This window comes from Scomber scombrus, chromosome 13, assembly GCF_963691925.1.
Source record: "Scomber scombrus chromosome 13, fScoSco1.1, whole genome shotgun sequence".
Taxonomy (NCBI): Eukaryota; Metazoa; Chordata; class Actinopteri; order Scombriformes; family Scombridae; genus Scomber; species Scomber scombrus.
The window spans coordinates 23,402,054-23,426,351 of record NC_084982.1 but is presented as its reverse complement, the minus strand read 5'-3'; the positions used below and the strand labels follow the sequence as shown (position 1 = coordinate 23,426,351).

General features: G+C 38.6%; 1 protein-coding gene across 1 annotated transcript in view; it reads left to right on the top strand.

Annotated features, from left to right (window-relative positions):
• hdac4 (histone deacetylase 4) overlaps window positions 1–24,298 on the top strand; it is a 127,219-nt gene that overhangs the window by 11,473 nt on the left and 91,448 nt on the right. The window lies entirely within an intron of this gene.

Here is a 24,298-nt window from a genome sequence, read left to right as displayed (position 1 = left end):
GAACACAGCAAAATAATAAGAAAATACAGACAGAGGGCAGAATCTGCAGATAAATACACACCTCTAGGGGGATCTAAGTGATGATTGAGTTGGATAACTTTTGTATGAGTCTATACATTGTTTTGTTTTTTTAGGAAAATCCTGCATGGTTTACCTTTTTAAAAAGAAAGTTATCAAAATAGTAGACCATAAATTTTCTGTTGTTGCAGCCCTATTAGCAATCGCATGCAAAGTTATTATAGGCTCAGAGTTTTTCTACTGTCTTTCTTCTGTGGTGTTTACAGTTCAGTCTAGAGGCAGAGAAAGAGGGAATTGACTTGGCTTGTTGCCATTACTAATTAAGATATTTCTCTCTAAGCCGAAGCTAAAGCTTTGTTTTGGATCTTAGAGAGAATTTTGGAACTGTAGCATTGCAGCTTCTCTCCATTTTGATTTGGTAGTTGATAATTTGATTAAACCTCTGTGAACAGAGAAAACTGACTGTTTACATGTAACATTTTCTTCAAGGGCTCTTCAATTTGATATTTATGGGAGTAATATTTCTGAGTTGACAATTGGCAAAACCATAAACTCCAGCAGGATGCATTGTGTAGACACCAGTTGCAATATCTACAGTAAGAGGACACGTTTATCCAAATGTGTGTCTTTAATCGGTAGTTTAATTGTTTGGCAGTAATTACTCTTACCAATAGAACAGATTGATGAATAAAAATGATGAGTATAGCTGTAGATATGATTGTTCCAGCACTTGAGACAAAGAAACACAATGGAGTGGGTGGAACGTGTTGCACATCCAGCGACAACAGCATTAAAAGTGACCTTCTCCTTTAGTTTCTCTTAAATTGCACAGTAGGTTGCAAGGCTGGTAATATAGAATGAGCAACCAACTAAACAAATACAATATACAAAAAAATATTATAATAACTGTCTTTCTAAGTTTTTTTGAATAATAAAAGAAAAGATTAAGATCATGAATTGTCCACAGATGTGAAAACAGTATTTAGGTCTTGCTATATGTGTCTCTTTTTTCCTGCTTCTGACTTTCTACATTTTGTCCTTTCCTGCATCAGTTTTCATGAACGCCATTTCGCTTTCATTAAAAAAAGATAATGCTCTTTTCATTTGCACAGTAAATTAGCTTTATAGGGAAGAAGTTCCCAAGTACTCTTTTTTTTTATTTGGATCATGGTCATCTTTTCATTTTGTGTTTTTCTCCATGAATAACTGTTTTCATAGAAAAGATCCACCTCATAGTGTGTCTTTCTATTTGCCATCATGAGAATTAAGCCATAGAAAATAAAAACACATGTGTGACGCTCATATGGTGCGTCAACAGTTCACAGTTGGTTTTTCTTTGCATGCTTTAAAATTGGATTCCCTGGTGTGCTTAACCTCAGCCAATTGGAGCAACTCATATGGCCTACTCGAAAACCTTTTTCCTTAATCACAACCTCTGTGCGTTTCCTCTTTCACAACTACAGGCCAAAGAGAACAAAAGGCCAATTGTCTCCCCATCATGCTTTGGTTGTCTTGGTCGTATTCAGCGGATTGATGTCACAGCCATTGATTAATTGTTGTTGGTCCTGTGTAGCACAATGTAGGTTGTTGGCATCACCTTCTTTTCTCTTGAACTGTGAACGGAGACCCAGTCTAGTCCCAGCCAAGAGGTTTTGCGTCAGAATGGTTGTTTCAAGCCAGATAGCTGCGAACACTAGAGCAGGCCAAAGATATCTGTGACTTTTTTCTTACTTTTTTAAGAATACATTGTGTTATGTAAGTGGAACCTTGGAGCAGGCTGTATTTTCCTATTTTATTTTCCTCCACTTCTGATTATTTCCATGGCCTGTTCATTGTAAGATTTTTCCCTCAAGTCTTTGGGAGTTTGAAAAGTAACTTTAAGGTGTAGGATTACAATTTTGCTGTCGTCAGTTTTGAGGTATGCCTGTCAATTGTCTGGTTACATCATAGGCATCATCTGACTTGCTTGTGCTTCCATATCCAATGAAACCTTTGGGACAATAGAAAAACGGTCCGACCTAAATCTGTTTTCAGAGTAATCACCAGTGTTAATTGACATTATTTAATTTGCTTCTCATGTAATCTGGACAGTTGTAATAAGAGGCATAATCCCACTATTGGGACAAAGATTTCCTTATGATTCAAAATAAAGCCAAATTTTCCACACACACAATTGTTCCCATGACCAAAACACCAGAAAAGGTGAGGGGTGGTTCAGCCAAAACATTTGGACCGACAGAGTTTCCTCTACCTCGAAGAGCCCTGAAATTAAGAATGAAGCTTTCAATCTTGGATTTCATGTGGGCCACACCTCCTGTTAGCAGTTCATTTTCCCCTTGTCGCCCTCCAGTCTGCGCAACATTGCTAAGCCCTTTTCCATACATAACAGATCATCATTTCCCATTCTCAAACCACCATTTCAGAGCACTGAAGGGCCTTTTGTCTGACTTAAACTTGGGTGGCAAAGGCTGGCATGTTGACATGCTACTTGGCATTTTGGAACTGGGTTTATGGCCTTGGAGCCAGAGCTAGAACACACACACAGACAAACTCTCTCATCCCAACAAGACTTTTCCCTCCCTCCCCTCCTCCCTATAGCGGCAGTAATGGGTGGCAGGTCCTGGCTGAGGGGGGATCTTGCGTCAATAAATCGTCATGCAGAGCGACTCCCCTGCCTGAACGCAAACAGAGAGAGGGGCCGTCTGCTGCTGGAGGTTTCGTTTAGTGTGTTGAACCTCCTTTCAGGCTTGTAGACCTGACCGAAAAGAAACTCATGCTGAGATCAGTAGGTGTTTGTATTGTGGGACCAGTCTTAGTTGGTATTTTACTTCTTGGAGTAATCCCAACCTCCTCCACTGGTCTTCCTGCCTGCTTGTGTGTATTTTCAGAGTGAAAACAATACTCAATTTTCCCCAGTGGATCTCGTCATAGATAGCTGAATATCCCTTTGGACTTCTTTTTGGACAAATCTGTGAATATATTTTACTATATTTGCATGGGTTTTCATACATCTCTCTATCATAACATTAATTCACACCCTTTCACCACCGTGCTTGCAACAAAACTTTAAAAAAAAAAAGAAGAAAAAAAGCAGAGCCCAGCAAGGATATGGAACACATTACCTTAACTTTCAGATTTTAAGATTAGCAGGTCAGCGTGTGTATGGAGTTGAAATTGTCTTTTTCTCAGTCGTTGCAGCCGTGCAGTGTTGAGGTACAGGGTGGGGGCCACTGTGAGGACTCAGTTTTTTAAAATAAACACAAGAAACATACCTCCTCACTTTTTTTGGAGTCTTAATCAGACTGCTGATCCATGGCAGATGGTTGTGAATTATTCATGTCAAGTTTGGGGGATGAGCATGGCCATGTGTAGATTTTATCCCAGAGATTATTCAGTATCAGAGAGGAGTTGAGAAATGATTGAGAGAGTTTACAGCACAATAAGTGCTTTACAAAAGATGTAGGAGTGGAAACAGCTAATGCCAGATAGGACTGCTTTTTTTGTTGTTGTTGTTTTTTTTGTCCATTGTGACGTCATTTCACAGGATTAAATTTCCTTCTTTTTCAGCTGTGACAGTCACGGTTTTGTTTAACAGTCTTTCTAGTGTTGCTGCTTTGAGGATGTTAATTTTATGTCACTGAACTTAAAGTGCTTTGTTTTCTTTTTAAAACTTTTTTTTTTTTACTTGTTCTTTCTTGAAATAGATGTTTTGACTCATGCATTTTCTTTTTAAAGCAAATTTCAAGCATAGTTTGGACCTTAAGTGTGCATTGAATAACCAAATTTAAGCTCACGCATAAGATTTAGAGGTAATCAATGTCAGCTGCTATATAGATTAGGCTCCTGCTTCTGAAATAGGACTTTTTAATTCTTTCATTTGCCCTCCCTCCTTTTCTGTCACTCTAATTTCCTATCTGTCTCTTTTTTCTCTCTCTCTCTCTGTCTCTCAGTTTTAATCAGTAACTGTAATAAGGACTCGCAGTGGGAGCTATCAAAACCCTCCAGTGCTGGATTAGACTAGAGTGGCTAGTGTCTGGGCCAGGCCACTGGGAAGTGAAGCATAATCTTCAAAAAGGGAGCTTAACCCCTGCTGGCCTACGCTGACGATTCCTCATTTCCAGGGGCCACCGTCACATGAAAAAAAAAAGAAAAAAGCTTAGGGTGTTAATTGATATGTTTTACTCTGAACGTTTAGAAAGTTGTCTAAAGATGACTGATGCCAACCGAGGCAAGAGTCTAGCAGCTTATTTAGGGGAAGTTATTACAGAAGTTTTATGGATAGTGATGCTGCTCACTTGATCTGTGCTCCTGTTCGCTCACAGCTGTGCTTACAGTCACCGCTGCTATCTAGTGATTGCCTAAAAAAAGCCAGAGGGACACAATAGCAGCCCTCCTATCTGAGTTTAATGCATTTGAGTGCTGCAGAAATGTTATTGTTCTCATTTATCCTTGGCTCTGCAAAAAATTTTCCTCAATGGAAAGATGGATAGGAATGAGATTTGAACCAGACTAAACAGAAGCCTTTTTAGAGAACAATGGATGCTGTTGTGGAGAAATAAGATTACTGCCTCATTATTGTCTTTCTCTCAGTTTTCCAGAATATTCCATTCGAGTAATCTCATTGCCAGATGAAACAAGTGTGCAATTTAGCCTTTGGAAGAATTTATTAAGCGTTCAAAGCTTTGCTCTGCCTGAAGAGAAGCCGAGAATTGAATCATGGTTGTGTGCTCAAACTGCTTTGCACAATAGTTTCAAATAGACAAAGATCCACCAGTCTTCTTTTTTTGTTCTTTCACTGTTAATTATTCAGTGATTTTATGGTTGATTTGGGAGCTAAATTAGGCAACATGGCATTGGATTTTTTATTTATTTTTCCTCAAATAGAGACATTGCATTTTTTCTTTTTTCTTTTTTTACTTAGGATCACCTTGTGCAGCTTCTGTTCTGTTGCTATGTTGGGGGAAAGCATGTAATCACAATGCAGTGGGTTTTATACCAAGGACCAAATTATGATTGTTACTTAGAATTGCATAGTTGAGCTGACACCATGCCCAGATACAGCTATTGACTGTCAGACCAATGGCTACATCACTAGATTTATGCAGATGATGCTGCACATCACTTAGAATGGTCCAGATGTCCAGTCTGTGCGATAGATATGGAGATTAAGAACACGCAAGACCTTGAAGATTAACCCTTAAGGATTCACATCTGCTAGCAAGCTTACAGGACAAGTGAAATGCAAGAGGTCAGGGTTCATTCTCACTCATTGTCTATGATTCCTCTGTGCAACAAATAACCCTGGTGGAGTAAAATCGAGAATCCCTGCACTGCTGTATTTCCCATCTGGCTGGGAGATGGAATCCGCTGTATGGGTTCAACAGGGGACAGCGGAGAAGAGGGAGGCGGGTCAGGTGGGTCTCTGAGGATGTAATCCTCCTGCTTTTATGAACAAAACAAAATCAAAAGTTCCCAGCAGTTACACAATCCCTGTTAGGAAGGGCTCAGTGCACCCTGGGTCTCCCAGGGCAGAATGAACTTTTCCAGGCACTAATCCATGGATAAGCCCTGAAACCGAGGCCTTCAAACTCTGCTGTGTGCTGCGGTGTACTAAAAATGCATGAAATGCCCCATGGAGCTGTTGTGTTCACTGTGATTGGCATCCATTTCAGATCTGTATTCATACATTTAAAGATGCAGGTGCTGCCATTCATAATGAATGTTTTTTTTTTTTTTTAAAGAAATGCTTCAGTGGATACGTTCACAATTGTTCAAGTCTCTAAAACAGGTCAAATGCCCACATGAACACTGAGACAGGTTTTGCTCGCTGTAATCATTCCTCCTCTTCATACTGGCTATTAAAAAAAGCAATCTCATTGCAAGTGACAAGGAGCAAAATCCAAAGTACGAATTCTGTGCAAAAATGTTAAAAAGTGAATCTAAAGCTAATATAAAGTTTCAGCCATCCATTTGACCCAGCCATTCATTTGGTTGCAATCTGCAACCTCAACACTGAATTTTACCCACTAGCCCTTTAAGACAGACCTGAAAATTTGTGAAACCATCCTTTTAATGATATCTCAGTTTCAGTTTGAGACTGACTTACTGGCAAAGGTGTTTTAAATTTCAAATGCACCATTCAGTAAGAACTTATCAACCCTCATATGTTGTCAGGCATCCATACAAAGAAAATTTAGAACATTTGATGTACAAAAAGCTGCTAGCATAAGCCAAAAGTATCAAATGCCTTTTTTAGGTGCTGCTCTTTGCAAAAATCTATATCTGGCAGCTATTGATTTTGTTTTGGGTTTTTTTGCTTTGAAGTTTATTTGATGAATGTGTGTTCTGTGTAAGATATAGGTTTTAGTGTTTTAATTAAGTGCACTTAGGTGGTTTTGACTGTAGATACGCCTGGAGAGCAAAGAGTTACATCAAAAAACAGAATACTGATCTGCTGAAATTAAATCGAGTAAAAAATGTATTTGTCTGAATAGAAATCCAGCAGATCAGCTTGGGACATTCATCCAGCTAAATTTAAAAACTTTAATCATCCCTAACAGGTTGTGTGTGAGGGAGAATAGCTGACAGCTGTGTGGGCATTGTGGTGCCCTCACATTACTGCGCAGGTTCATATGTTTTCTCAGGGCCTGAGCTGTGTTCATTCCTGTTTGAACCTTATCACTCAGTCAAGGGGCTCAGTCTAAGTAAGACAGAACACCTTTTGCTTTTCTTTCATGTTGTGTATTTTGAGCTCTTGACACTTCGTATCTGCTCTTTGGGATGCAATTAAAACCACCAGCACTTTGAGTCAACATCAAATATTTTAAGCTCAAAGTAGCTTCCAAATCCTTAAGTGCTGTCATAGAGTTTTTCTGACATCAAAGTAGCCATTTTCAACATTAACTAGTCTCATTCAAGGTTATCTTGTAGAGACTTCCTCTTATCCTTCTCCTCTTTGCTCCCAGCCCACTCAAACATCATGATTGGATACTCTCCTCACCTGACCCTTACACCACATGTTGCATCACTAAGCTCTGCTGCTAACCAATCAACCCATCCATTAAAAGGAGGGATATTGTTCATGTAGAGCACTCCTCATCTCCTCCATAACTTGCAGTCTTGGACATGAACTGTTCAAGGCAGCACTACACTGACAGGTCTCCAGTTAACTGTTGAGATTCAGTCTGTAGCAAGAGACCGGTTGTATGTGTCTTGAGGTAGTTTGCTTGGTTCACAATGGGATTCAGCAGGGGAAATCATGGTTGTTTAAGTGAACGTGTTATGTTCGTCTCCCAGAGCCTTCCACTGAGCGAGGCTTTTGAACTCTTACTGCTTCATTGGAGCTGCTCAGCTGCCAACAGCAGACTCCTGTGGCTGTACTTGGCAGCTCGCAAGTGTGAATGTGTGTAATTTGAAGGCCTTTTAGGAAAAAGCATAGCTGCTTAGTAAACATGCCTTACATAAATAAAATAAAAAAATAAAAATAGCAATCATGGCTCATAGCATTTAAATGGTCAAAACTAGCACTCAACCTAATTATAGGTTATCTATATTAAGAATTCCACCTTAAACATGTTTTGTTTCTTTTCAGTTATAGTTGGATGGTCCTCTTAATAGTCTAATATAAATTAAAACACATATCTCAAGTCAATCATTAAGATACTTCTTAATTGAGATATTTTGTAGTATTCAAAACTTCAATCACTACATATAATCACTGCCAGCAATGACCTACAGTACGCTGTACTGGGACATGATCACAGTGTTTTGGCTAAACATGCTTGCTATTTTGGATGTCGAGTGGCAAACTGACAGCACAGTTTATGTGTAAAATGTCACGTTTATGTTTCAGATATATTTAGCCACTTCGACTGAGCTACAAATACATGTGAACTTTTAAAAAGTTGAAGAAAAGAAACAAAAAAAGCTGCAGACATTCACATCCTCAGGCCTCATTAATAGAGAGATGCAGACAGATTAGGGGAAACACAGGCGGTAAATGGAGTTTGATCTTAGGCTGGTAAATTTTTAGAGCAGGAGATAAAAACAACACTCCGCTCTCTTTGGCCCATAGTGGTTCTTTGAAATTAAAATGACATTAAGCCACCCAGTCCTCTCACTTTTGGTCGGCCACCACTGATTTGAAGTGTTTTCAAATGACATATTTTATCAATGGTAGCTATGTTTTTTGGCAGGGAAGCAGACAGGAAACGGGGGGAGACAAGCATGACATGAAACAAAGGATCCTACCCTTAATAGAACCAGGGTTAGGGTTATACCAGGGTCCTTCATCAAATGTAGCTAATTAAGGGAACTGACACAAATTGAAGAACAAAATGAAATCTGTGGCTACTGTCTGGTTTGTGCTCTCTGTAGGACAGTGTTTTGTTTTGTTTTTTGGTTCAAAGGCTTCTTAGCAGAAGATGTAACGCTCTCCATTGTATTGATATTTGAAATGAACCCTTTGTGGCTCAGAAAGAACAACACAGAGATGAGTTACACAGTGTTTCTTAGGGAAAACAAATTAGCCGATCATGTCAGAAGACAGCTGGCTAGGTATGTGTCAACAGAAAATGTCAGACAGCTGGCAGTTAATAAACGGTCTCAAACCTTTTAACAAATCAGGTTAATATTTTAAGCCAGTCAGCTTTGGCTCATAATCAGGACTTTTTCAAAGCTACAGCAGCTCATATTGTCAGCCTGTGATGCTAACATTAGCTCAAGCAGCTACACTGTGGAGCTGTTAACAGTATCACTAATTGTTTGTCATATATCATCAGCTTTAAAACTGTCTGATGTCACCTACTGATATACGGATGTCTCAATCAAGTTATCTGGTCCCAATCCAGACTTGAGTCCTTCTCAGTATTGAAGAAGAAGAAGTAGTACTTTATTGATCCCTGAGGGGAAATTGATCCTCTGCATTTGACCCGTCCTATATACACACGCACACACACACACACACACACACACACACACACACACACACACACACACACACACACACACACACACACACACACACACACACACACACACACACACACACACTGGGATCAGTGGGCAGACCCACTGCAGCGCCTGGGGACCAACTCCAGTTCTTTTTCCAGTCCCTTTGTAAGGGGCACTGACAGGAGTATTAACCCTAACATACACATGTTTTTTGGTGGGAGGAAACTTGATCACCTGGTGGAAACCAATGCTAATGTGGGGAGGACATGCAAACTCCACACAGGAAGGACCTGAGATAGCTGGAGTTCAAACCCAGGGCCTTCTTGCTATTGTGTCTGATCTGATACTGATAGTTACTTAACTCTTAATCTGATTTACCTTATTATTTATGAGCTATTTGAAACAAATACTAAAGATCTTTATTCAAAAATATGAAGTTAATAAGCTTTAATTACTGATATAATCAAACATTGGGAGAATGTGACTCCTGAATCTTTTCCACACTGCTTTGATTATTCACTAATTTGTGTGTTTATCCAACATCATTGTCTGAACTCAGTTACTCACTGTTACACCCAAAAAAATATTCCTATTCACACACTCTAATTTTCACCGCTTATGCAGCAGATTGCTTCACTGTGTGGATTTTGATCATTGTTACTTACATACTGATCCGATTATAATATGCCTGGATCGGCCCCAGTATGGATCCTGGGAATTGTACTACTTCCAGAAGTGGACTATTATGTAGCTGTTATCAATGAATATAATACTGATTCACTTTTGAACATGTAGTTTATTATAATTTTTTAAATAACTGACCACTAATGTGATATAAAGTCGTCCACTTTTTTATCAATTGAAGGTAGTTTACTTTGTTCTAAAACTACCAAATAATAAAACTACTTGGAAAGTTTATATGAATGATTTTTTTTCATTCTCAGGCCAACTGGTTTAAATAACAGTGCTGCCTTCGTATCCAATGTGTCTAGTTGGTATCAGTTATCAGACTACATTAGCTATGGTGTTGACCTGTCAGGCTTAATTTACATTAACATAAACCCATAATAATTCTTCTAATATATTCAGGTTATTATTCAGTATAGCTGTGTAATTCAGATAAAGTGTTACTGTACCACAGTTCCCAAAAGCCTATATGAAGAATTAACTGTGGTGCACTCAGAAACCCCGCTGTAGAAATATATGCAAGATCACTGAGTTCAGCAGCTCTCGTCATCAGTCAAATTGCATGAAACCGAGGTTTGTCGTCCTCCCACATTTGTAATTTAGCAGACTTTTCTTTCATCCATTAGCATAACATAGTAAGCTCGTTTGTTCAGCTTTCAGAAGCAGTAGTTTATTAGATGAATGAAACAACAAGGGTATGCTGTAGATTTGCTGCTGGCTAGATAAATGACCTGGTGTGAACACGCTAGTTGGATAAGAAGTATTGCTCATTGTGGACTGTGGTTTTGTAAGCTTGTCACTGAAGTTAACTGTCAAAAAGGTTTGCATCTTGATGACTTAGTTTTTTCTCTGCCAGCATGTTACTTTGCTTTTGCTACCATTATTATTTAGCCTATTGTATGTAACAGTGGGGTTGCATAGCTAGTGGGCATTATTGAAATATAATGTCTAAACTGGTGAAAGAGTACATTTAGAATATAGTGAATTTGTTTTCCTTCTGCAGTCCACTGAAATCTCAGTGATGGTTAGCTCATGCTTATTTGTCTCCTCTTTGTCACCCTGACTTAATTTGTCTTTGTGCCGGCGTCTATCAGGCTCACTGTCACTCTCACACGATTGCACATGGAGCTAACACTCTAATGAGCATCCGTGCATTGACAAGCCATACAGCAAGCGTTTCACTCGCATGGAAATGCAACTGAAGATGCTGACACATAGTATAACACACGCAAACACCGGTCTTTTCGTGGGAATGTTTATTTGACCTGACACAGAGGACACTCGCTGAGGAGTGTGTGGATTGAGGCATCGCAAACATTATTGTAAGCACGCTGGGTGAATAAAATGACACTTAGATACTGATGGCGAAATGGATGTTATGCACTCACATGAACATCACTGGAGCGGAAAAAGTACAATTTTATTCCTCATTTTATGTGTCCTCATTGAAAAGAACTTAAAAAAAAAGATTGGTGCATACTGGAAAACATAAACGCCAATACCATTTTATATGTGATGGGACAATATAGGCTGAAAATATCATTGTTGTTGCATACAACAATGTGCTGCCACTCTGGACATGGTAGCTATCTTTAAAATGTGTAAAGCTTGCCTTGCTTTAACAAAACCAATAGCGTGGGTTAATGACCATATCCGGATCATTAGAAGGGCATGCACATGTGCTAAATGGAAATGTAAAGCTTCCAAATTAAAGTGCAATTGTAATAGCATGAAAGAGCTTTTAAAAGAGTTTAACAACACTGTAGAGGAAGAAAGATCAAAATACTTGTAACATCTTATTGCTGCAAATCCTCACAACCCAAAGTTGCTATTTAAGACCATAAACTCTCTTATCCACCACCCTCCTGACTCCAATTATAAAGTCTCCTCTATTGAGAGATGTGAAACATTCCTGTCGCTTTTCATCGATAAAGTTTCAAGCATTAGAGGTCAAAGCATGCCATATCTGTTTATTCTACCACACAGTCAAGTACATCAGACTTTTTATTCATTTTATCTGGTGTCGGTACCAGTCAGATTAACAGAAGATGATTACTGGTGTGAAATCTTCATTCTATCCTTTAGTTGTTTGACCCACAAGATTTTTAAAAGAGGTTTCTGCCTTTTTATGTTAAGATATTTTATCCTCAGGGGTTATTCCTCCATTTCTATCTTAATAATGTCTGTCTTAATCATTTTTGACCCATATCATAATCACTCTTTCTTACCAAAGTACTGGAAAAAGTAAGATATTCTCAGTTTATATCTCTTATGAATGACCACTCACTCTTTGAAAACTTTCAGTCCAGTTTTCAAATTTATCAGAGCAAAGAAATGTACATCTTAATGGCATCATGATGGATACAGATGCCAAATGTTGCACTGCTTTGGTGTTGTCAATGATGGCATATTAATTGATGGACTAGAAAACTTGGTAGGCGTGCTCTAGACTGGTTTAAGTCTTTCCTGAGTGACAGAACCTTCTCTGTATCAGTTGGAAGTGTCTCTTTTAGCTATGCAAATATCAAAGAACTGTTCATGGCCCTTTCTTATTCATTATCTACATGTTAACACTGAGTCAAGTTATCCATGAATCCAGTATTTCTTTCAATTTATATGCAACACAAATCTGTTTGTCCATAAATCCATCATACTTCAGTTACCTCACTCTCAACCTGTTTTGCAGACATAAGGTCCAGTGACTTCCTAATGCTGAACAATAACAAAACTGAAGTGATGGTGTTTTGAACCAAAGCACACAGGGATTGTGTAAGCCACACTTTAGATTTCCAGGTTTCGCAGCGTACTCGTGGGACCAGAAATATGGGAGTAATCTTTCGGACCTGAACTTTTTGCAATATCAGCAAATCAACTATCTGTCAAATCAGGAATATTGCCATTTCTTAAATTCAATGATGCACAAACTGCCATTCGTGCATTTGTCTTCAGCTAGCTAGATTAATGTAACTCATTATTTGCTGGCCTGCCCCAGAAATCCATCAACCACCTCCAATTTATACAAAACACTGCAGTTAGGGGTTCTTACATGAACTTGAAAATATGAGTTCAGTTCCTCAATTCTTGCCTCATGGCATTGGTTACCCATTGTGTTCAGTATTGACTTTAAAATTTAATTGCTTGTTTTTAAATCCTTGCCCCGTCTTACATTATCGACCTTCTCCCCTTACACCCCTCCTCATACACTCAGATCTGCAGACCAGCTGTTGCTCTCGGTCCCCAGGGCAAGGCTGGAGACAGAGGGTTGGAGGGCATTGAGTAGGGCACCTTCCACTGAGAATCAGACAAGCAACCTCAGTGTCCTCTTTTAAAACTTTTAAGAACTCATTCTTATGGTGTGTGGCTTTTAATTAGAGTTTTTCTTTGTGCTTCATGCTTTTATTCATTTATTTATTCATAAGTTCTATTCATTGTGTTTTATCTGTCTTTATTTCTTGATTGCATTGAAATTATATGTATTTTCTGTTTTAATGTCCGTGATGCACTTCAATAATGTTGAAATAGCACAGTTACTCAGAAATCAACAATGATAAAAGGCATTTTTTAAAACTGCTATATAGATGAAGCACAAGGTAATACAAGGGAAAGATAGTGATGTTTTTGCTCTATTTCTAGATACTATTAATAGACACAAGTTGCCCACCCCCTCCAGTTTTTTCCTTTCTCACACATGTATTCACACATTCATTTAGAGAACATAGGACATTTTGTTGTGAGCACGTATCTAATGGGGCCCCTGACCCCTTTGTTTACGCGAAACGCACACTAGCCTCGTGCCAAAACACAAGCAAACCCCATCTGAGTAAAACTTTTTTGTTGGTGATGATCGTTTTTTTTTTTTAATCATAGGAGTTATTTAATAACATTATACTTGAGTTACAGCTGGCGTTCAGGTGTAAGTTGGTCCTGATTTCATGTTTTTAAATGACTTCAAGAGTAGTAACAACGTTTGCCTTTTTCAATCCAGGTGTGTGTGGGCATAATCAACAATCCCATTTCATAAAAAGATTGCATGCACACTTATAAAAAAGTCAATAAGGCTCTTTAAGAGGCAAAATAAGCAATTTATTTCATGTGCAAAAGGTGACAGTGAAAAATAATAAGTAAATTTTTCAGTCAAAAGACCATCTTGAGTTGGTCCATTTATATCTCTTTTTGTCAGTGTGCAAGAAATCTTTTTATATAAAAATTACTCGAATGACTCCAGGTTCAGAAGCCTGGACTATCACTTTAAGCTCCCTGTGCACCATGTTATCCTGGGTTTGCCTGGCCATATTATGACCTCGGTATTATGCTCACAGAGGATCAAGGAAGCCTGTTGCATTACCCAATTAAGTAAAGACCCTGTAATAAGGTTGATGGTGATCTAAAAGCAGTCCTAGATTACAGTGCTTGAATGATATAATCACCCAGACCATAGCAGTCTATGTAATGTCACTTTAATGTGTTGTTAATACACAGTGTTGTTGCTGTTTTTGATAGTGGACTTTCATTCAGTGGAATTACTATCACTGGGGTTGAGGCAAGCACTCTGAAAGTTTCCCTGTGGAGATCATTATAGATTTATTGTTTTGTTACTGGCACAGGCAACAAGGAAAAGCTGAAAGCTGATCACAAGCTGTGAAATTTCACAGGAAATTGACTGTTGATGTTTCGAGGGCCATGATTGTCATTGGATAAGTCAACACCTCTTGATTTTCACACTTTTTACACACACGGCCATATGATCCAACACAGAATCAAGATCGCACAGAGGCATCACACTTGTTGTATGTTGTACAGATTGTAAAGCCTCCTGTGGCAAGTTTGTGATTTTTTTACAAAGTAAATAGAAACCATTACTGTAGTAGTGACACTTCTATCAGCAGGTAAGTTGCCATCATGCCACTGGGGTTGAGTGGATTTGTAAAAACACTACTTTAGTGCTGGGTCAGTTTGACATGATATATTTAGCTATACTTCTTAGTCTGCAGTATGTTGGAGCTAAGATACATTAGGTATTCTTGTTTATGAGCCTTGTAGCTCTTATGTGGAACCAATCTGCTAATCCTCAGGCCAGAGAAAGAGACAAGTTTCTATCTTCACTGGCAAAGGTCAGGCTGGACATGGGCCCACGTTATTGAAGGCCCTTTTGTCAACATGACCACAATAAACAAGCAAGCCATTCTCAGCTCTGCTATAGTGTGCTTATGCTGCATGAAAACAAGCGTGACTATTTTAATTGTAATTAGAGGGAGAAAAATCTGTGTAGGGACAGAGCCAATCATAGTGAGCGAATTAGTGTGTGTGTGTGTGTGTGTGTGTGTGTTTGTGTGTTGTGTGTGTTGTGTGTGTTGTGTGTGTTGTGTGTGTTGTGTGTGTTGTGTGTGGTGTGTGTGGTGTGTGTGTGTGTGTGTGTGTGTGGGGGGTGGTGGGGGTCAGTGTGCAATTGTCAACGTATGAAGATATACTGAACTCCCTGTATAGTTGTCCAGGACAGGCACAGGCCCTTTCATTATTCCCTTTTCATGTAAATTGTGAAGCTGTCATGACTGACACTTCATGGAATGGCAGTTCAAAATCTTCCAGTCAAAGGCCATAATTGTAGCGTGTTTAGTCATACCGTTAAAACATTAGTTCGTGTGAGATTGTTCCAGCGGGGTTATTCTACCTTTATTCAGTCGCTGCTTCATTAGTATGACTCACAAGCTGACATTTCATTGCCTGTGTGTCATCTTACTGTCATCTCAGCCACTTAAAATCTGCAACAAGCTCGGCTGTTCTGTAGCATTCACACTGATGTTTCATAAGGCCATTTGAACACTTTATAAAACACTGGAAACAACCAATTAGATTGCTTTTTCTTTAAAGCGTTAAACTGCATTTCTTGTCAGAAGTGACCCTATTAGACCAACTTTATAATTAGTATTAGTGACACATTGATAGAGATAGGCAGCAGTTGACAAGATTGGACTTCATTGATTTGGCAAAACGTCTCCTACTGCTCTTTAATGGATTGTAATTTTCATATCAACTGAAGTGCACAGCAAGCAACAATGAAACTCACTGCATATCACGTCAAGCATTGTCATAGATTAGCTAATAACAAGAAAAGTCTAAACATGTTATCATTACTCATCACTTCTGTTAATCAGCTGTCAGCATTGTCAAAGCTGCCTTTAAAGGCAACATGACAGAAAAGGAATATAAGGCTGTTTTAATTAGTGTGTAATCCCATTAAAATAAGAATAGTTGTGTTTTTCGTTAGCTTAGAATAAGCCCTTAATATCTACATATGGAGCGAGTCCCCTTCCACAGAGGCCACCATGTTGCACTGCCATGTTTCTACAGTAGCCCAGAACAGACAAACCAAACACTTGCTCCAGACAGGACTTCCGTTACTTTTTGCGAGTTTGCGGCCACTGTAAGTTTACCGCTAGATGCCACTAAATCTTACACATAGGTCTTTGAAACAACTCAAAATATCCTCCACACCCACATGCTGCTTCTTTTGCAGTTACCACAGTCATGTATGAATAGAAAATGAGTTGTTTGTGGTTTAACAAGCAGGCAGGATAGAGTTTGGAATAATTACTGATCATCCAACAGCTAACATTAGCGTAGCCTCAGTGATTGCACACAGCACTCCAGAAGTCCTGACCTCTGCTGCACGTTTCAAACAGCCTCCAACTCTGAAATAAACTATCGCCAATGATCCCTATATGTAGATGTATCCATGGTGTTAGAAAGTCAGTTAAGGACACACTTGCTGGAATTATAGCAAATCACATTTTTTCTCATCCACTGCAGTCTGTCAGCTGACAGCAGACACCACACTCATATCAGCCCTCCATTAATCCTCAGACAGCGAGCATGCCAACCTCCAAATAACTGAGCATTGCTGGGATTAGTAACTGTAATGTAATCACTGAATTTCAAATTCTAATCCCTTACACTATTTGTTACTGAGTAATTCAAGTAGTACAAGTAAATATTACATTACTACTGCCCAACACTGCTGACTGCTCACAACATACTGATGTTTACCAGGTGTAATGTTTCCAGTGCTCACCATCTCAGCTTAGCATGTTAGCATGCTAATAGTTGCTAATGAGCACTAAAAGTACAGCCAAAACTGATGGGAATGTACTTTGTTTTGCAGGTGTTAAGTGATAGTCCAATGTATTGCATCATTTTAAAACTTTCACTCGATGATAGAGCTGGACGAAAATGGATAATCAGAGTTATTATAGATTCAGCCTGAGGGACACCTGCATGTCTGTACCTAATAACATGGCAATCTACCAAGTTGTTTTTGAAACACTTCACTCAACACCACAAATGTCAATCTCATTGTGGCGTTCGGGGAAATGTCATTAGGATTCATCCTTTGGGCACCATTGTTGTCTGTACTCAATCTCATGGCAATCCATCAGGCTGTTGTTAATATCACATCTTTGGATCTTGTTAGGAAATGTACATGTATATATTATACTGCAGGGCATTGGGTAAAATCTCAAATAATTGCATACATATTAAACTCATGAACTCTTTTCCTCTGCTATGAATTACACTAATCAAAACTATTCATATGTGTAAAACAGTAATGACATATGATCATATTTGATGTCAACAAATCATTGTATGAATGTTCACACAGCCCAGAATACCACTGATAAACTGTATATTTTTACGTCTAGAACTGCAACGATTAATTGATTAGTCGATATTTTGATTAGTCTATTTTTATAATCGATCAATCAGAGTCATGAAAAAAATACAAAAATGATCTAGTTTCAGCATCTTCAATGTGAATATTTTCTGGTTTCTTTAGTCTTCAGTGATAATAAACTAAATATCTTTGAGTTGTGGACTGTTGGTGAAATGTTAGGTTTTTATTGACATTCACTGACATTTGAAAGACCATGACGACTAATCGGTTATTCAAGAAAATAATCAACAGATTAATCTACAATAAAAATAATCATTGAAAACTCCTTGAAAACTCACAGCTTGTGTTTTTTTTCAGAGTTGCTATATTCTCCCCTTAACACAGGCAAAGTGTGATCTTACTCAACCCCACCCCCACCACCACCTCCCTACATTTGCTTCAGTCAAACGATTTATGTCTAATTACCGGTTATAAGCTCTGCACTTCCTCTGAAAGGCTCCATATTAGAAACCAAATCTTATAATTAACCCATCCTCTCACATGAAAGTAATGGCAGTGCTCTGCCTTGTCAGAGGCCTATGTTGGCAGTTCTGTCATCTCAGCCCAGCCCTCCCCGGCGCTGCCTTCCCAGATATCCAGCAGTTTAAGGAAAGATGAGCTTGCTAATGGACTGCTTACAAGTGGAGAGGAATTGACAGACTGACCTTGAAGGTTTTTCTTGTCAAGTTGTCTAAACGGAGAAAGCATCCACCAAAATTAGACAGTAAAGGATTGTGTGTGTAATCAGGGTGTCCCTTTAAATATAACTGGATCCCTTAGCTGTGGATCATCTGTCTGTTGATAATTACACCTTCACAAGTTTAAATATTTTCATACAAATGTTTAAGTATATGGTTTTTTTTTTTTTTTTTTTTTTTTTTACAGTATTTAATTAGTTTTATCACTAATTTTAAGTCATTAATGTTCCTGCTGAAAGGCACCAGCATTGCTTTTCACTATTTTAGCCCTTAACTTTACATTTCCCCCTTATATTGTAGCACGTATACAAAGATTATGATACTTTGTACAACCTGAACTTTGTCTTCAAGACTTCACAATATCAATATCTAGTGTGTGTATGGATAAATAAAAGCTGGGTGAAAAATATGTTTCAGTTAATTCTAAAATATTACAAAATATTATACTAAAGCACTCAAAAGTTAATCTTGTTGCCATAGATACAGGCACAGACCCAAAATAGCAATTTCTTTTATACACTCTTCACCTGCTTGTATTAACAGGTTTGCACAGTTTTACTCTTGTTTGTTAGTCCTTACTGTATGTGACAAATAATTTATATAATATTTTCATTACTTTTGAGGCTTTGGCAGTTTTTGCTTCCTATTGTTTTGTTTAACTCTGCAGAACTGATGGATAGTACGCTCTGTTAGCTGCTAAAACAACTTTTAATGAGGTGATGCCTTGAGTTTTATACCACACCTCTGTGAAACTTGGCTGGTCTTCAGACCGGTGCTGCTGCTGACTGATCTCCGGCAGTTTCGGGAGTGGATTAGTGCTGCTGAAGAAGTTTGTTGACATCAGATGGTATGGGAACTATGAATCCACTGGCAAGGCTCAACGAAAGAGCTCAAGCAAACCTGCAGCAGGCACTTAGAGAGGGGGGAAAACAAATAAACTAAGCCCAAAGCAAGTATCCCCACAGTTGGCATTTTCCCAGACACATTTGGTAGAGAGAGAGGATGAATACGTACATTCTGCTTATCAGTGAAGAACTTACTGCTATTTTCTGAGTATGAAAAATATTCAACATGTGTGACAAAGTGACAGAATTTGTTAAATTATTAATTATATATATTTGAGACTGTCCTGCCAAGAAAAACGACACAATAGGTCATAATGTCAGTTTCCCATAAGTGACATATAGTTGTGTTTCAGTGACAGATGCCATCTGGTAACTGTAGTAGTTATGACAAAGAGCAGAGTCACAGTACAGATGGCATAGAAATGAACCGTTGTTAACCGATGACCGATGACCGTTTTCGTCATTTGGGGGTGGAGCAGTGGATGGATAGTATAACAGTGGACTGTACCACAGAAAACTGCTGTTCGTTTCCAGTTTCCAAATGTGGGTGTCACATTTTCAACTATGAGTCGTGACAATATTTTAAAAAGTGTTTCTACGATTGCCCCTTAACCTTTACCCTGTGGTTGTTATTGTAGCCATGATGACAAAGGTAGCCTAACTTTAGCAAGTAGTAACATTAGCCCAAACCATGATCTTTCCCTAAACCTAATCAAATGGTTGTTGTGCCCATTACTGCCGTGTTGGTGAAACGTTATATTTGGTATGTTTTTATTAAGCCAATTTATTTGGATGAATTGATAACAGAAAGTCACAGGGGTGCAATTATATCTGAATATGATTTCAAGCATTTTAACCAGCTGTAATCTGTGACACCTCCCAGATGATTCATGACATCAGAGCACAATTCAAGTGGAAAATTTATAAATTTTTAGCTTTGTGTCTTTTTTCAGGATTAAAAGTTACGCCCAGGCATGCAACTCAATGTTATAAAGGATCCTGTATTTGTGTACATGGGACACTTGCTAAAAGAAACATACAGTACAAAACACAGAGCCCACTATAATGGATAATAATAATAATAATAATCATAATGACAACGCAATCCACTCAGCATCAGATTGCTCGGTAATGCCATGGTAAACTCTCGCTAAACCCCTAGTGAGTCAGTATTATTATAGATAATCCCCTAGTCTGGTTTATGTGACGTGCTGGTCAACGCAAGTCTAAACCACACACATACACACACACACACACACACACACACACATACACTCACACACCACTCTGTTTTCAGATTGATTGCACTTGAGCTATTGTCTCAGTTTCAGCAGTCACTCAGATCATAGTACAAAGCAGATGACTGCTGTCACTGAGAGACTGTTTTAGCTTATTGCTGTCAAAGGTCTGTCATCAACTGGATGTATGGCCCAGAGTTCACTTGTACTTAAGGACATCAGGCCATTGGGGATTATTTCATATTGCAGATAAACTAGTGTAGCACACGCATACTTTTTATGGACAAGTTTGTTTTTATACTCTTGTTTTTAATTATTATATTCCTCCAGCTGTCGAATTCTGAGAAAGAACAATATTTTGATTCATCGGCATATGTGAGTCATACACACATAAAACAGGTTGACAGCAGTCCAGATTTGGCTTCATGTTCTATACTGTTCTTTTCTTCATATGGAAGCACTTCATTCTTTCTATGTATTTCATTCAATGAATTAAACAGTGGAGCAAGAAAGGAGTGGCACATAAAGGAGAAGTATTTTAAAGCTAGTCAGGAGATGGATTTTTTTTCTTCTCACAAACCAGACAGAAATAAATGTATGCCAGACATTGTTTGTACAAGACCTGACGGAGTGATTTACAGAGGGCTGCAAGAGGATTGTTGCTTTCTATAAGCTTTTATTAAAGGCAGTGAGCACTTAATATGACCTGTGTCTGATGATTGCTGTATCACGCAGCACTCAGTGAGCCAGCACAACGTTTTGTTTTTCTGTCTCAAAGATAAACTGATTTCTTTGCTATGACCAGGTCAAAATGTGAAACATTACCACTGAAAAACAAGGAGTTAACCCCTTTTGTCTAGACACTGATAACCTCTCACACCTGAGCTACAAATCAGTCTAAATCTTCATCCGGTGTATATTTGGTTAGAACATTTCTACTGCTTCAGTCCAATAGATAATTTGTCAGTTAAGATGTCGTCAAAGTGCACAAAAATCAACATCACAGTGGAGAAACACAGGAGAGCCAAATACTTGAACTGAGGTTACCATGCTCATCCTAGCTTGCTTTTTAAACAAGCAAAGAAAAAACCCCACCCTCCCCCCTAAACCTCTCCAAGCACCTAAGTCCAGGAGCTTTGCCAAAAGTAGCCTAACGCTAAACATTCACAGTGCAGGGAAGAGAAAGCAAACTCTGGGAAGGTACAGGATTGACGTCAGAGAGAGCCACATGTAAGAAATTCCTTCCTAATTACTGGGAATGCACTGGCTTATTGTAGAAAAAATGTTCCGGTTCATATTCATCTTTTAAAAGGTGCCTCTTTGTTTTATAATTCCTGCTACCTTTCAGTGGTGCACTAATTCTCTCTGTTCTTCCACTTTAGCCAGCCCTATTATTTCACATCCTATTTATTACCTGCTTATTTTTCCTCTTCCTCTCCAGTTCCAATTTCCTCCTCCTCCTCTTCAAACCACTGTATTTCTCCTCCTCTGCTTTCTTCCCTTCTTGTCCACTCTGACTTACACAACTGCTTTGCAGTAGATGATTTGACAATTTGACACCTACGCCCACTTCTGCAGGGTATTTTTTCGTGCGTGCTGTAAGGCTGATATGTTTGGATTATTTCTGCTGACCCACCGGTCTTGGTGCTGCACCTGTTATTCCGCCTTTCAAGAATGTGCAAGCAGTTCTTGACTGTTTTCACAACAGTTTGAAGCTGACCTCAACTAAGACTTACTCTTTATTGTTTTCTTGATCTTTTTACCTTAAAAAAGATTTGTGTGATTGCTTATCACACTGCTTCTTCCAATGAAAGCTGAAGACAGCAGACTTCCTCTGAGGTTTTTACTGGGAGCAATTGTGAAACTATGAAAACAATATTCAACAGTCCCTCCAGATTGTTTCAATAATTTTTGCATCTGCAATTAATGGTGCCTTTTCTCAAAAATTGCAATACAATCTGAAATGTTTTATGTGCTCTTTTTGCAGTAGAATTCAGGGAATTGGGAAAAATTACAAGCAAAGGAAATAATGCAATTTAAAACAAAACTCACTAATCACTTCCTTTAATTAAAAAGCGTGCTGCATATCACAGAAACAATTATACGTCAGCGCTGATTTTTACATTTATTTTCTGAATATGAGGACCATGGGCTCAAAGAAAATACTGCCTTTATTAAATACACTTTCATTTCAACATTATCACTCAATAAAATCAGTCAATAATGCCTTTAAATACATTTACATAAAAATTTTTATTTCAAATATTGTTTCAAATCCAAAGTGCCCATTTTTATATTTCAGATCATTATATCCATCTTTGCTGTCTGAATAATGCATCAACATGTATTCTTCTGACTGAATCCAATCAAAGTCGTAGTGCAAGTTAAGTCAAAAGCAATGTACAATCTCTTACACCTATTAAGGTGTGTACAAGTCATGTATGAATTCACAGTTGAGTGAAATATTCCCATCTTCCACCTGTCTGCACACCTGAATGTTGACTGAAAGTGTTACCACAACATGAAATCCAAAAGTGGTCCAAATCACAAGCAGTCTGTTGATTTGGCAATTTCATGTGGAAGAGTTGTGGTAATTTGAGAAAATTGCAAGCTCTATTATTGTGATTGCAAAATAGCAATTTCCAGGAAGGACTTATACTGATTATACAACAAATACATTGATGGTGAATACAAATCAGAAAGAGATACTATAAACAACAGTTAGGCCAAAGTTATTGTAAAAATGTGTCGGTAAAGTAAAAAAGGAAACTGGATTCACAAAGTATAGACTAGCTGTCCAAGGAGTCACATCGTTCATACCAGGAAGACACAGAGAGTCAACAGAAAAAACATAAACACATATACAAAAATCCACAAGAGGGAAATACAACATTAATTCAAATAGTAAATTGGCCAGCTTGGTTGGTAGTAAGCTGATCACTCAACTGCAGAACAGTGCCAGCAGACGTTGACACTATCAACTGTATGTTCAACTGAAACTGATTACTGTTGGCAGATTATGTAGTTTATCATATTTTGGTGTTGTTGTGGCACAGGTAGTACCAGCTACAAACAAGCCACAACATACACAGAATGCCTTGGATGCCAGTGTCAGAGAAAGGAACCAAGACTTACCTGAACCCTGATGAGCTTGAGTTGCCTTGCAGTCACTTCGCACACATCTCCCGCTCTTTGACAGTCTCATATTAGGTAAAACTGTTTTAGTTACTTGTGCAGGTATTTGGTCAATAAACAAACTTGGACAAATGAGAAATGTGCATGTGCTTTAGGTGGACATAAACGTCTGAAACAAATTGTGACAGTCAATCTAATAGTGGTGGAAACATTTCGATCAAAACCAGACGTAATGTAATGATGCCACCAGAGGGTGAGTATTAGTACCAAATATTGTGCCAATCCAGTAAGTAGATGTTGATATACTTCACTGGATCACCAGTTATTCATCCTCTCCAAGATAAAATTTCATTTCAATCCATCTAATAGTTATTCTGTATTTCAGAGTGGTGACCCCAGCCTTCATTAAAATTCCAAATCTTTTCAAGATAGTGACAGAGCCAAGCTAAAAGTGGAACAGGGTGTCTCTAAAATCAGTCTTCTTCAGAGATATAGTGCTTTAGTGGAAGGAGGATTGGCTGAGATGAGTGTGGAGAGAGTTGATTTAGGAGAAAGGAGTGTGAGGGTGAGCTGTGAGGGGGTTTCACACACACATACACACACACACAGAGGGAGGATTTGTGCTGAAAATGGAGACAGGAGGGAACCGGAGGATTTGTGGAGGCTCCCATATCGACTGGAGGAATGCCTTTGGCTCCTTTTCTTCCTCCCTCTGGATGCATTTTATTAGTCGGGGACAGTTACTGATCTAACACTTTCTGGTGGATGGGAAGACAGATGTTAGAAACAAAATAGAGTTGGCAGCTGTTTGAACTAGCACTTCTTTCCTTCACACAGACACTCTGCTTCGGCACCAATGAGTATCAGGACAGGCTTTTGTCTGCAACTCTGCATGACTACACTTCCTGTAATGCCATGTACTGGATGGGCAACATTTTTATTGAACTCGGTAAAACAGCAAACCAGTATGTTTCTGTCATAAAATGATGGGCCTCCAACCTGTCAGTGCAGGATCTA